General features: G+C 38.3%; 1 protein-coding gene across 4 annotated transcripts in view; it reads right to left on the bottom strand.

Moving 5' to 3' along the window:
- The window catches only part of TTBK2 (tau tubulin kinase 2), a 210,364-nt gene that overhangs the window by 72,492 nt on the left and 124,157 nt on the right, over positions 1–13,715 (bottom strand). The window contains exon 1 of one of the 4 annotated variants that reach the window (XM_073348605.1): positions 13,493–13,565. The exons of the other annotated variants lie outside the window; for them this stretch is intronic. The gene's annotated coding sequence lies outside the window, so the exon portion shown is untranslated. Of the gene's footprint in view, positions 1–13,492; positions 13,566–13,715 lie in introns of those variants that run through there. 4 annotated transcript variants of the gene reach the window in all.

Genomic DNA, 13,715 nt, shown 5'->3' with positions numbered 1-13,715 from the left:
TGCTCAGGTGATCTGCCAGGGTGTTTTGAACCTCTGGAAAGTAGGCTGCTTTCAGGTTGATGGATCTGGCTATGCAAAAGTTCCAAAGCAAGATGGGCTGTATGCATAACTTCGTCAACTGGGGTCCTCCCTGTCTGTTTACATAAAACATGGCTGTTGTGTTGCCTGTGAGTACAAACAAACTCTGCGCCCTCACATGCAGGAGGAATGACATACAAGCCAAATAAATGGCCTGAAGTTCTTTGTTATATGGACACCAAGGTCCTGGGATGACCAAAGCCCCTGAGTCTGATGGCGACCTAAGTGAGCTCCTCAACTTATATCAGATGCATCCATGACTAAGGTGAGTATCTGCTGAGGAGGCACAAAGGGAACTCATGTGTAAACATTCAATGGGTCTGTCCACCAGCCCAGGGAGGACAAGACTTGAGCTGTTACCTGAACTACCCCATCCATGTGATGGTCAGCTGGAGAGTATACTGAGGTTAGCCAATCCTGCAGCACTCTGAAGTGCAGTTTAGTGTGCTGGACCACGTAGGTGCATGCCGCCATATGCACTAGAAGTCTGAGGCACTTTCAAACCATAGTGAGAGGATGTGCCTTTAGAACTAGAGCAATGATCTGCAGTTCACTGAACCTCATTTGCGGCACGAATGCCCTGGCCTGTTCAGTCACTATTCATAAAAATATTTAACTGGAACAGCCCTCTAATTACTCTTATTTCCCACTTATCTCCTCAAGTCCATTTCTAAGTTTTTAAAGTTCGGCTAAACCTCTGTGGTTTTAATGTTCTGTCTGAAGTTGCATCAACACATTTCTGTGCATGGTCTATACAGGCACTTTTTGCTTTTCTTAGTATATTTCTAGGGTAGTATATGCAGATGCACATATGTTGAAAATTGTTGATAAAAGTCCGTTTGCTGGAGATACTCCAAAAGTTCAAATCCCCTGTGAGCACTGAACAAAGGTAAATGGCATTTATTTGGTTTCTTATGCAAACACCTGAGTAGAAGAACATGTTCACAAAGCCCATGTGAACAGATGTTTAATTGCTTCCATAGTGATTAAAAAGATCGAAACATTTATGTTCACAGATGTCTTCTCATGAGCCTTTTCATAAGGATCAGTATTTACAGCACTTGCTGACAGATTCTAAGAAAGCAGGTGTCAGAGCTGAGAATTTTGTTATTGTGGGGATCTTCAATTCCCTGTTGCATCAGTAGAGAGTCAAGAGTGGATTTTGCCTTCTGCAAGTGACTGCCCATAAGAAATTTATTAGATAATTTGTTTCCTCTGGATTTAAATGGATTTGCAATTGTTTGAGAGGTGAAATTCAGGCATTGTTAGATATTTTATCTGAACATCTCAATGCTTAGAGTCAGTATTCCTCCAAAACATGATGCTATATTTCCAAGTTGTTCTAAAAGCAGGAGTTCCAGCTGTGCACACCTGTAAAGATTTTATAACATTCCCAGTCAAAAATCTGGTAGTTAAAGTACCACAAACCTACTTGGACGACACATTACAAAAATGTTTGTTTTTAAAAAGAACCCCCAAAGGCCAGAGATCCAAAATTAAAGTTACACTTAAGTTAAAAGTTTCCAAACAGTGGAAAGTATGGAAATATTCAGTTAAGTTCAGCCAAACAATCATAACTCTGCTCCCACGTCACTGCCCTGAGAACAAGCAAAAAATTAAAATCCATTTTAGCTTCAAACATCAAAAAGGTTCATTTACTCATTGACTCAAATTTAACACTTCTTACTAGACACTCTTACTTGCGATCTTTAAGAAGTAGGCTGTGATATGACAATCTGCCTTGAATAACAGGCAGGGGATGGCTTCACTACTCCAGAAGCAGAGTGATTAGAGGGAATGTGAGAAGCTCAAAAGATGCAGAATACAAACAGTTTATTACATAGTTGCTGAAATACAGCTATCTTTCTCATGGATATAATTACCACAAAGTTACATGTGTACACATACACTTTATATAATTTTTAAAATAGATTACATACTGGATCCTCAACTGAAGCAAACCTTTAATGAAGAAATCATTCTTCAAGTATTTAAATTCTCTTTAACATATAATAGCGTTTGGTGTTCAAACAAATTGACAGCGCTCCATTACAATAATGTTCTATTAGATCTTTGTATATGTTCATATATAGAAATAAATTAAACAAGACCAAAACCATACTATATAAATGCCATAATAAACCACATGTTAACAGGGGGGATACTTTTTCAAGGATCTGCAGGGATGTTGCCTTATTTTTAAAAATATATAATTCTTAAATTGAGCACAAGCTATACACGATATGGCACAAACAGGTATATTGCATACACAGTGTGAGGTTGAAAATGGTGATACTACCTAACTCTTCTGTATGGCATAATATTTACATGTGCATTCTAAATAAAAACTACTGAAAGTGATATGATTTGTCCTAATACACTGGTGCAGGATTTCCAGTCCATTTAGGAAAAAAAGCAAGGTTAACCAAATTAAATAGAAATGGAAAATATAAAATATAACCAGGTAAGCAATTCATACGCCTGTCCTCAGCTATAGGTATAAGTACAGATGATTCAGTGCATTCCAGTAATAGAGCTATTACATCTAAGAACATCTCTTCCCTTCATCTCCTCCCTCTTTCACAGCCCTACAAAAATACAACGTATGTTGATCTCTGAGTTAAGTCCTATGTATCAGATTGATTCATTACTCAAAAGCTAACAGTCCTTACCAATATTCTATAAACTCAGTAAGCTATGGAGACACTTTTCTCTTCAGAACTAGATCAACTTGCACACAAAAATCCAGGAGATTATTAAAAATTGCCCATCTCCCAATGAACATACTCTAATAACTATGAAACAGGGCTGAAGATTTTTTAACTTGCTCCATTTTACCATAAAATCTTCTGTCCAAGAGCAACTCTAATCTGTAACATGCAAAACAGGGTTCAAAATAGGATTCTTTAGCTGCTCTTTATTGTAAAGAGTTTTAACCTTTTTTCTTTTAAACTGAAAATTAACCAGATGAGGCAGAACATTGTAGAGATATATTACAATAATCAGTAGACTGCAACCAAAACTGTTTAAATTTGAAACGTAAACAGAGGCCTTGGAATAAATGAAAAATTGTCTCCATTGATTTAATAACCTAATAATATATAAGCATATTGAGTCCCAAGGGTGAGCACAAGGGATGCACTTCCTTTTACTGCTATTTCAGACACTGAGCGTTAGCTCTGGTCTACATTATGAGTTTAGGTCGAATTTAGCAGCGTTAGGTCGATTTAACCTTGCACCCGTCCACATGACGAAGCCATTTTTGTCGACTTAAAGGACTCTTAAAATCGATTTTTGTACTCCTCCCTGACAAGGGGATTAGCACTTAAATCGACATTGCTGGGTCGAATTTGGGGTAATGTGGATGCAATTCAACGGTATTGGCCTCCAGGAGCTATCCCAGAGAGCTCCATTGTGACCACTCTGAACAGCACTTTCAACTCAGATGCACTAGTCAGGTACACAGGAAAAGCCCTGGGAGCTTTTGAATTTCATTTCCTGTTTGGCCAGCGTGGCGAGATCATCAGCACAAGTGACAATGCAGTCCCAGAATCACAAAAGAACTCCAGCATGGACCAAATGGGAGGAACTGGATCTGATCGCTGTATGGGGAGACAAATCCATGCTATCAGAACTCCGTTCCAAAAGACGTAATGCCAATACATATGCCAAAATCTCCAAGGGCAAATGCAAGGTATTTACAATGCTCACAACTGCAGTGGTGATTGGAGTGGGCTCCCGCTTGCAGTCCTATGGCATATGCGCAGGCAATCCAGGAAATAGGGCGAGAAATGATTGTTTGCCGTTGCTTTCACAGAGGAAGGGAGGGAATGGTCACTGACGACATGTACCCAAAATCACCCGTAGCTACCTTGTCCGTTATCTCAATTTTTTAAAAAATTAATAAAGAAAGAATGCAAGGTTTCAAAACAATAGTTACTTTATTTCGAAGGGGGGAAGGTGGTTGGCTTACAGGGATTTAAAATCAACAAAGGGGGCGGGTTTGCAGCAAGGAGAAACACACACAACTGTCACACCGTAGCCTGGCCAGTCATGAAACTGGTTTTCAAAGTCTCGGTGATGCGCAGCACACCTTGCTGTGCTCTTCTAATCGGTGTCTGGCTGCTCAAAATCGGACGCCAGGTGATTTGCCTCAACCTCCCATCCCGCCATAAACATCTCCCCCTTACTCTCACAGATATTATGGAGCACACAGCAAGCAGCAATAACAATGGGAATGTTGGTTGCGCTGAGGTCTGACCAACAGCGCCAGTGAGCTTTTAAATGTCCAAAGGCACGGCACATTCTACCACCATTCTGCACTTGCTCAGCCTATAGTTGAACTGCTCCTTATTACTGTCCAGGCTTCATGAGCCATGGGAGCAAGCGGTAGGCTGGGGTAGGTGCGACTGCGTGGTGCTGCCGGCTGGGAGAGCAGCCTGAAGCAGACACCTGCAGCTCGCAGGAGATCAGGATAGCAGAATTGCAGCGGAAGCAGTGGAGTGAGCAAAACGCCATTGATGAGGACAGCTAGCAGTCCTACTGCACCGTCTGCTGCAGAGTTGCAGCAGATCAGGATAGCAGAGTTGCAGCGGAAGCAGTGGAGCCGTTCACCATTGATGCGAAGGCACCCAGGAGCTCCTGCTGTGTGACCAAGGCAAAAGAGCAAGAGCCCTGGAGCTGTTACATGTGGAATGTACGGCTGCAAGACTTCTTCACCAGCGACAAAGAACAGGAATATGATGCACCTAAAATCTAAAAAGGCCCGCACATTTCCCAGAGTCACTACCCTTGATAATAGAACGTCAATGATTGCACTGGCTACTTGGATCACAGCAGTCCACACAATAGACTTGCCCGCAACAGCAGCGGTGATGGTGAGCTGAGCAGGCTCTCGCTTGCAGTGCTATGGCGTCTGTGCGGTTAACCCAGGAAAAAAAGACGCGAAACGATTATCTGCCGTTGCTTTCACGGAGGGAGGGAAGGGCAACTGACGACATGTACCCAAAACCACCCGCGACAATGTTTTTTCCCCATCAGGCATTGGGAGCTCAACCCAGAATTCCAATGGGCAGCGGAGACTGCAGGAACTGTGGGATAGCTACCCACAGTGCACCGCTATGAAAGTCGACGCTAGCCACGGTACTGTGGACGCACTCTGCCAACTTACTGCACTTAGTGGGGACGCACTCAATCGACTGTATAAAACAGCTTCTAAAAAATCGACTTCTATAAAATCAACCTAATTTCATAGTGTAGACATACTCTTAGACATAAATTTTAGGCTGAGTAACAAGAGAGTTGCAAAACATTTCTATTCAAGCCAACAACCCTCTCCATAATTTTATAAAACTTTTACTTTTCCCTGCTCACTAGGAATATGTTAAATTTAAAGTTACATTCAGAGAGTCCAATGGAAGACAAGAACTCTTCTCTTCAATGCTGTCACATTTATTTTTTAATGGTGTCTTTTTTCTTTTTAACAAAATCACACTTTGTAATAAATTACTGAATATACACACAAATACACAAAAACAAGATTACAGGAAGCATTTGTTCATTTAATAAAGAGCAGAATAAGAAGGGCTGCAGTGAAAAATGTTTTGAGGAATGAAACAGGAAACTGATTAGGAAAATAGGATTTCATTGTTTTATGATAAATGATTAGATGTCATAAGAAGAAGAAAGAGATTGATCTGAAGAGTTGGGGCAACAGGCACACAAAGGCTATGTTAGATACAATGTGGGAGAAGAATCTATTACTCAAATTAAAGAGTCATAAGCAGAGATGAGAGAGGTATGATTGAAAGTTTTGAGGATTGTGAAGAATAAGGACAAAAAAATTTGTATTAGATTTTTAAACAGACAAGTATGTGAAGATTTCTGAGCATGTGGCAATACGTTCCCATTTTCAAGTATGGGTAAACTCAACTATTTCAGTGTCATGTCAGACTTCGTACCGAAAGTCTGAATCAGATGGAATGAATGATCCAAAGAGGAAACAAGAAGCTAGACCTCTGAGTTAGTGAGTCTGGAAAGCCTAACTAATTATCAGGATGACAAATGGATATGTCATTAATTCACTGGCCCTGCACATGACTACGTATCAATGCATTCTGCATCAGCAGTTTATGTGAGGAACTGGTGTCTGCTAACTCCTGGGGGCTAATCCCTGGGATTGTTTTGCACTGTACGAAAAAATAGACATGTGGTGGGAAGGAAAGTTGTGGATGAGGGAATATGTAGAAGGGAAGAGAGAGTTAATAATTACAGAAGTGATTTCTTGGATTCCCTCAAATGTCAGTGTTTATCCACTAAGAAATCCTCCTGTGAGTCCTCTTTTTGTAGCCTCCAAAATCATTCATATTGGCTCTTGCCTGCTGTAAATGGAATGGAGGTCATTCAGGATAATCTAATCCAAAGGTGAAATATCATGTTTCCTAATAGCAAATCACATTGGAGAGGAAGATAACTAAATGGGCTGACAACTGTTTGCTCAATAGTCCTGTAAAAGATTATCCACATAAAACATCCCAAGAATATAATGAAAAGCACAACAAGCCCTGCAAATGTCAAACTACAGAAAAGCTTTATTGATACATCTCTTACTATTTTCAGAATTACTTTGCAGAAAGAAGTTCCTGTATGTTAAACCTCCGTATTATGGTGATGCATTTAGATGTCAGCAAAAGTGATAATAAATAGATTCTAATTCAAAAAATAAGGAGGATTCCTCAAATCCATTCATCACTTTTAATGCTGGGCTACCAGTTGCATAGGACTGGCCAACTAATAAATATGTACTGAGATAACGAAAAAATATTCCCTCTGTTGCACATGAATGCATTTAAATGTATTAAATACCTCAACCCCTCCTTTCCCTGAATGTAAAGGCATTAAAATGGCAACTGATTTAAAATGTGCCCCAAATATAGTGTGAACAGGGAGTAGTCACACATTTACGTTAGACTGGAACTGAGAAAGATTTGTGAATACATACCACAGGAAAAATGCATGGAAATGTTTCTGTATTTAAGTAAACCTTAAGCATGTTTCAGGAAGTAGCACTGGATGACATGCATAACTGAGTAGTGATAATATGAATGAAATATATAAAACCAAATATATTTTATATTCATTTATAAAGATATACTTTTAGACTGCTACTCTCCTAATGGACCACTGTGATGGCAGAAATCACCAGACACATTTCTGCTGACAGTACCTAGATGTGTGCTTCTTTTGTCTGGAGATAGGATGTTTTTGCAGGAAGTCCCTACCTGATGAACTCCCTCCCACTGACAGTATTCAAGAGCCCAAGTTTATTGATTTTTAAAACACAGAGTATGAAATATTCTGATCTAACGTTTATTGGTTAGTTATCCATCACTGGACTATTTATTAGTTTTGGTTGGGCTGGTACCGAAAGGGACTGTTTATGGTGTCTTCTGTGTGCAGTAAAGTTTACAACCATAATATATATGGATAGTATGGTGACTGGGGCATAACAAAGTTAAATAAAAGATTTGATTTCTGATCTGGAATTATATTCTTTTGTTTCTTTCATTGCTTATATTAACTAACTCTAATGATGTAATAATGTAAAGGAGTCTTTACAGTTCTTGCATCTCATCTATTCATAAAAACATAGTTCTGCTATGCAGACTGTGAATGAGACATTTATCATACAAGCCAAATTCTACCTTCAGATACACATGCATGCACTATTAGCTTCAGCAGAAGCTCCCCTGTAAGCACATCCAAGAACAGAATTTGGTCTCATAATTTATAACCAAATGGTGCTTAGTATAGCAAGTGGTATCCACCACACTGCATAAAAATCCATGATTTAAAATAAAAAATAAAAATATTTGGATAGCTTTAATAAATTTTTCCTTTTAAAAATAAACCTATTTGAAATTATAACACCAATATTAAGGCCTAAACATACTTTGATCTATTAATAAGTTAAAAAAATTCCAAAAGTACATGTTTGTTGAAGTATTAAAGAAAGTCAAACTACAGAACTAGTGGAAATCACTGGCTAAGCACCTGACACCAAAGTTTGTTGAAGTGCTAAAACAACTTTTGACAGCAGTTTCCTCTTCTGCAGGTGCAAAGAGAATATTTTCTTCTTTTGAGTTTATTCAACTACTTCAGTTCAATGACTAGTTCTCACGAAGTTGAGAAACAGATTGGGAGCTGAAAAAGCAGAAAAGCTTGTTTTCCTCTTCCAATCTGTGAATAAAAACAATGTGTGAGAGGATGAGATCTGCTAATTCTAAAATCCTGAAGGAAATGGTGACCAGAAAATCAGTTAAATTCATTACCTAGAATTATTTCCTTTGTTTAATAAATTAGTTTTAAACACAAAACACAAAACCTATTTTGATAAATTAACTTTTTCCCCCTTATGGATCAAGCACCTTTAAGATACTTTTATTTAACTAATAAAAACAATTTTAAAATGCTGTTTTTGTGCACTGAATTGAATTCCAATCCCCATCCAAACACAGCTTGATAAAAATCATAATTAAAAAGTATTCGTCTAGTAAATAAAAGATGCATCACTCACCATTTTTAAATGTAATAAAAATATAACTATTACGACTGAATAAATGTATGTTAAGTTACATAAGTGCTTAAATAAATGTGTATAGATATAGTGTGTGCTTTCCTGCTTTGCTGACATAATTCTGTGATTAAAATCACTTTGGTTTAAACCAATTCACCCCGAATCTAGCTAATTGTATTTCTGACTAGTTGACTATTACTCGTTGATAAGAGTATGAATAATTATATTGGGTATCTGCTACAGAGTTCTAGGAACGGATGATACCAGAATGATTGGTTTCTGGACCAACTCTCAAGAAAAATAAAACCACAAAGCATTGTACTCACAGGGACTCATATATGGATATCTGGTGGGTAACAGATAAAGCCACACATGGTGTTTTGGAAAGGTTCCTTCCTTACAAAGAGGATAGCAGTATGATCCAGAAAGTAAAGAATCCAGTTATAAGAGAAATTACTTCTTCAGTGGGGAATTCAGAGGTAGAGTCCTGTTTCTTATAGATAGGGGAGGACAGAAAACAACAGGAAATTTTAGTACCATAACTCCCTGAGTTCAGAAAGGTATGGAATGGATTCAAAGAATGCAGTAATAAAGCTATGTTTAAAAACATATATTTGATGGAATTAAAGTCTAGTGGGAAAGCTGTGATGACAGAAAGCACCAAAATCCTTGAACATAGAATATGGGAGAATCCTAAAAGGTATTTACTGATATGTTCATCTGCCTCGGCAGGACTATCACCTATGTCCCTTGGACCCAAGGAGGCCTTGCAATATGGTCCATGGTTTGTGCTGGGGAAGATGGTGGAGACCGGGTTGGCGGAAGCTGAGGATGCATATAGTCTCCCCACCTTGATCCAATGAAGAATAATCAGAAAAGATAATAAAAGCTTGAGCTGTATTATCTTGTCCACAGAGCGTCCCCCAGCTCAAAATCCCAGAATCCTGGAAGCAACTGCACCCAGGGGGAGTCCTTGGTAGCTTGCCAAATTCCTGCATCCTAACATCTTCCAATAAGAAACTGAGTTTTTGCTTTTTATTTTACTTTTATTGCTGAAGTATAGAATCATCCATTTATTCTGACATTTTTCTTTGCAAAAATCCATTCTCTTGACTGAAATCATATATTTTCCATGACAAATATGATCATCTCAGTCTTGTATCATATTGCTCTTTACTATATTTTCAAGGCAAACTGAACCACGGTAAGTGTACTCTTAGTATGATTTATGTCATGCTCATTACTTATGCTAGGGAGCAGAAGGGAATACAACAATCACATTATCCTTTGTCTTTATTTTATCTCATTTTAAACCATAATATAAAAGATTAAAACATGGGCTCATTCAGTTCAATGTAGATCACCGATTTTAACAGGAGAAATACATTCTCCGATGGATGAAGATCAAATCAGTATTAAAAAAACAAACTACATAAAGATAGAAACATTTAAATTTTATGCTCATGCTACACCACTTAGTCAGTATTAAATAGAGGTTTCATGCTTTCTGTGGTAAGGCAGGTTTCTAAAATATCATGGGAGCAATTTTTCCCTTAATTACATCTCCTTACTACAGAGAGTAATTTAATTTGTTACAGAAGCTGCAGCTGCTTTTAACTTAATTCTACAACCATTTCAGGAAGGTAGAGGAAGATGATATAAAAAACCAAACTGCAATAAACTAGAGAATGTCCAAAGCTGCTGCAAAATTTGCACAAAAAGAATCTATGATCTCCCCTTAAGACTCTGTGATTAAATTAATAGGATGGTTAGGGGAATCATTTCCAAATAACTGGATTTGGAGCATGTCAAGTGCAACTGCAGAAGTTGACATTTAGGACATTGTCTTTTTACAGATAGAAACAGAAGGGGGAACCAAACTCACATCAGGGAGGTGACTGTGTCTTCATTCTTTGTAAGGTACCTAACACAATGACTGGGGCCTTTGGGAGCTACCACAATAACATTAAACAATAGTAAGTTGTTACTGGAAAAGATAGCTAATCAATTCCTTTGGACTGAATGAATCTCCATTTCCATTTTTCAACATAAACACTTTCTAATGGAGGTTTTCCTGAGCTTGGCCCAAAATTCCCTGCCCTTAACTGCTGTAGAGCTTGCTGTGAAATGGTTTTCTGCCTGGCTGCCACCTTCAGAGCTTCATTGACAATGCATTATAGGCAGTGCAGGTAGAGACACCAACGGTAGGGTTGCCCGACACCTCCCATTACTTCCCACCTCCCCTTGTTTCAATTCCTTATAACTTTGCCAAACTTTAATTGTTTGGGCAGACACTTCCCATGCCAGATGTCTACTTCAGGCTGACTGATATATTTATTAACTTCAGCTAAATTAGTTCAAACATTTTTCAGAACGAAGTGAAAAGAAATTATGTCAATTTACTCACGTTAAAAAATTATTACAACATTTTATTAAGAAACTCTAGTGCTCCATGCTTTGGGGCACGGTCTTAACATTTTTCAAGAAGGGGGTGCCACCATGGTGTCAGAGCCTTTTGCTGTCTCCACGATAATTTGCCCAAATTTGGACAAGCATGAGATTCTGAAAATCTCAGTTCACATATACCCAATAGAAAGTTGATTGAGTTTGGTGGCTAATCTCTTCAAGGATTATATCTGTACTAAGTATGTTCCATCCTAGAGCTACGGGGCTGAGCAGGCCTTTCCTGCAATTTCTCCTCTGGGCAGCCATAGGCCACTGTTGTACCGAGCACAGGAACTGAGAAAAAGGAGATTGTCTCTCCTGGATTTACAATATTCCCTCTGTTGGTACTCAGGCAAAGAGGAGGAGACAGAGAAGATAGCCTCACTGGAATGCCAAGGATTAGGAGCTAGGCCTAGGCAAGGAATTTAGGAGGGGAGACAAGGATACTGTCTTGAACTGTCACAAGGATAGGCTGGAGAGGCTGGGGCCGAAAAGATCAGGTCTGGGGGGAAGGAAAGTAGAGGGTAAGTGTAGAAGATCTATTACCACTAGAATTCACTCCCCCCATAGAATATAAACTCAGGATTCCCGAGTCTCACCCTTCCTCTGCTATCAGCAAATACTGTGAAACTACTGGCAAAATTCATGCCTTATCTCCTTTTAGTGATTGTCCACAAAGAAGATGACAGCCTTCCAAAAAACAACTAGATACATTTATGGAGTATAGGTCCATCAGTGGCTATTAGCCAGGATGGGCACGGATGGTGTCCCTAGCCTCTGTTAGCCAGAAGCTGGGAATGGGAGACAGGAGATGGATCACTTGATGATTACCTTTTCTGTTCATTTTCTCTGGGGCACCTGGCATGGGCCACTGTCAGAAGACAGGATGCTGGGCTAAATGGACTTTTGGTCTGACCCAGTATGGCCGTTCTTATGTTCTACTATCATCAATCTTTTAGCTCAAGAGGCAAAAATCTGTGCTTTGGACCTAAAGGTTTCGCTAATACTGTTGATGAACCATCTGGAAGTTAATATGGTTCCACATGATGGAATTTATGGCACTGAATGAGACAGATATCCTACTTATTTCTACATATGTGATGAAGTGGTACTGCCACAATTGGGTTCATTCTTTCTACGTGTCATGGACAGATCAGGGCCGTGAATTTTTCTTTATTGCCCCTGACCTGTCCATGACTTTTACTAAAAATACCCATGGCTAAATCTTAGTCTTAATTATTGGCAGTAAAATAGGAAATCACAAAAGCCAAGAAGGAAGTTTTCTTCCAGAACAATTTTGAAAGAGAGATGTAATTTACTAGTTACATTCCTAGAAAACAACTTTTAAATAAGACACTGCTTCTGGCCCAGATTTTCTATTTTAACTGAGTAGTTAGCTCTTGTTTTACATGTATATGTTCAAAGAACTTCCAGTAGTTACAAAACAAAACACTTATCAATAGCAGAGAAAAACCTTTAAACTCACTAGAATACAGCAGTACTTAGCCTTGAAGAACCAACTTTTTTATCAAATGGAGGAATGAAATATTGAGGACCTGACTTCCTGACTTGAGTTGACAATGTTTGCATTATGAACTTGCATCATCATAGCTCAACATTTTACCACACACATAAAAAAAATCAGAATGCAATATCTGGACATTATGGCATGATTATATCGTGGATGTCTATGGAGCAGCAACCACCATGCCATAACATATGTTGACTTTTATTATCATATTTTATTAGATTTTAAAAAATAATACAACTCTAAATTTTTGGAGAATTTTTTTTTACTATCTCCAGATTATTTGTGAAATATATTTAAGAAAACCTATACAAAAATCTAGTGAAGATCAGAATAAGAATCACTATATGGCAGTGAAGAGACTATGTCAACACACAGGATATTCTGCTTAAAGAAAATGCAACTCAGTTTTATTAGTAGTCATTTTGTAGGTGCAACAAGAACTACTTGCTATTTAACCTAAAGACACAAGTGATTGATTAGTGCAAATAAAAACTAATATGCATTTTCCTTGCTGATGCTGTATCATCATTACAGTATGCATTATACCATCAGAAAAGCCTGAAAATAGACTACATTTCACTAAAGAACTACTTCAGTTATACTGCAGGGCACTACAATGAAAAACGAAGGCAACAAATGCGTTTTCATAAGAGAAACAATTTTGTGTGAACTGCTTGCGACAGAAAATATAGTATTTCTCTTAATTTTCCTGAAAATACTACCATTGGTGGATGTATGTTTTTGAACTCAGAGAATCATAAGAATTTGTTTCATTTCAAATTTACAAGTCAGAAAAACAACCGTAAACACCAGACACACAGAAAAAGACAAAAGCTTATGAAAATTAAAAACCACTTGCTCACCTTTAAAACAGCTGCAGCCACTCTGTTGGTCTCCCCTGCTCTTTGTTTTCATTGTAATGTCCAGCATTATGACTGAAGGAATAGAGTACAGCAGAACCTCGCTAATTTACTTTGCTAATCCACACACCTCAGAATTTGCACACACAAAAATAGCTATTTTGCCCCACCTCTCAGCCAAGATTGATTTGTAAATGCTATTGAGAATGTTCCTATTACTCAACTT

The sequence above is a fragment of the Lepidochelys kempii genome, chromosome 6, assembly GCF_965140265.1.
Source record: "Lepidochelys kempii isolate rLepKem1 chromosome 6, rLepKem1.hap2, whole genome shotgun sequence".
NCBI classification, from domain to species: Eukaryota; Metazoa; Chordata; order Testudines; family Cheloniidae; genus Lepidochelys; species Lepidochelys kempii.
This window is presented reverse-complemented; position numbering and strand designations above follow the sequence as displayed.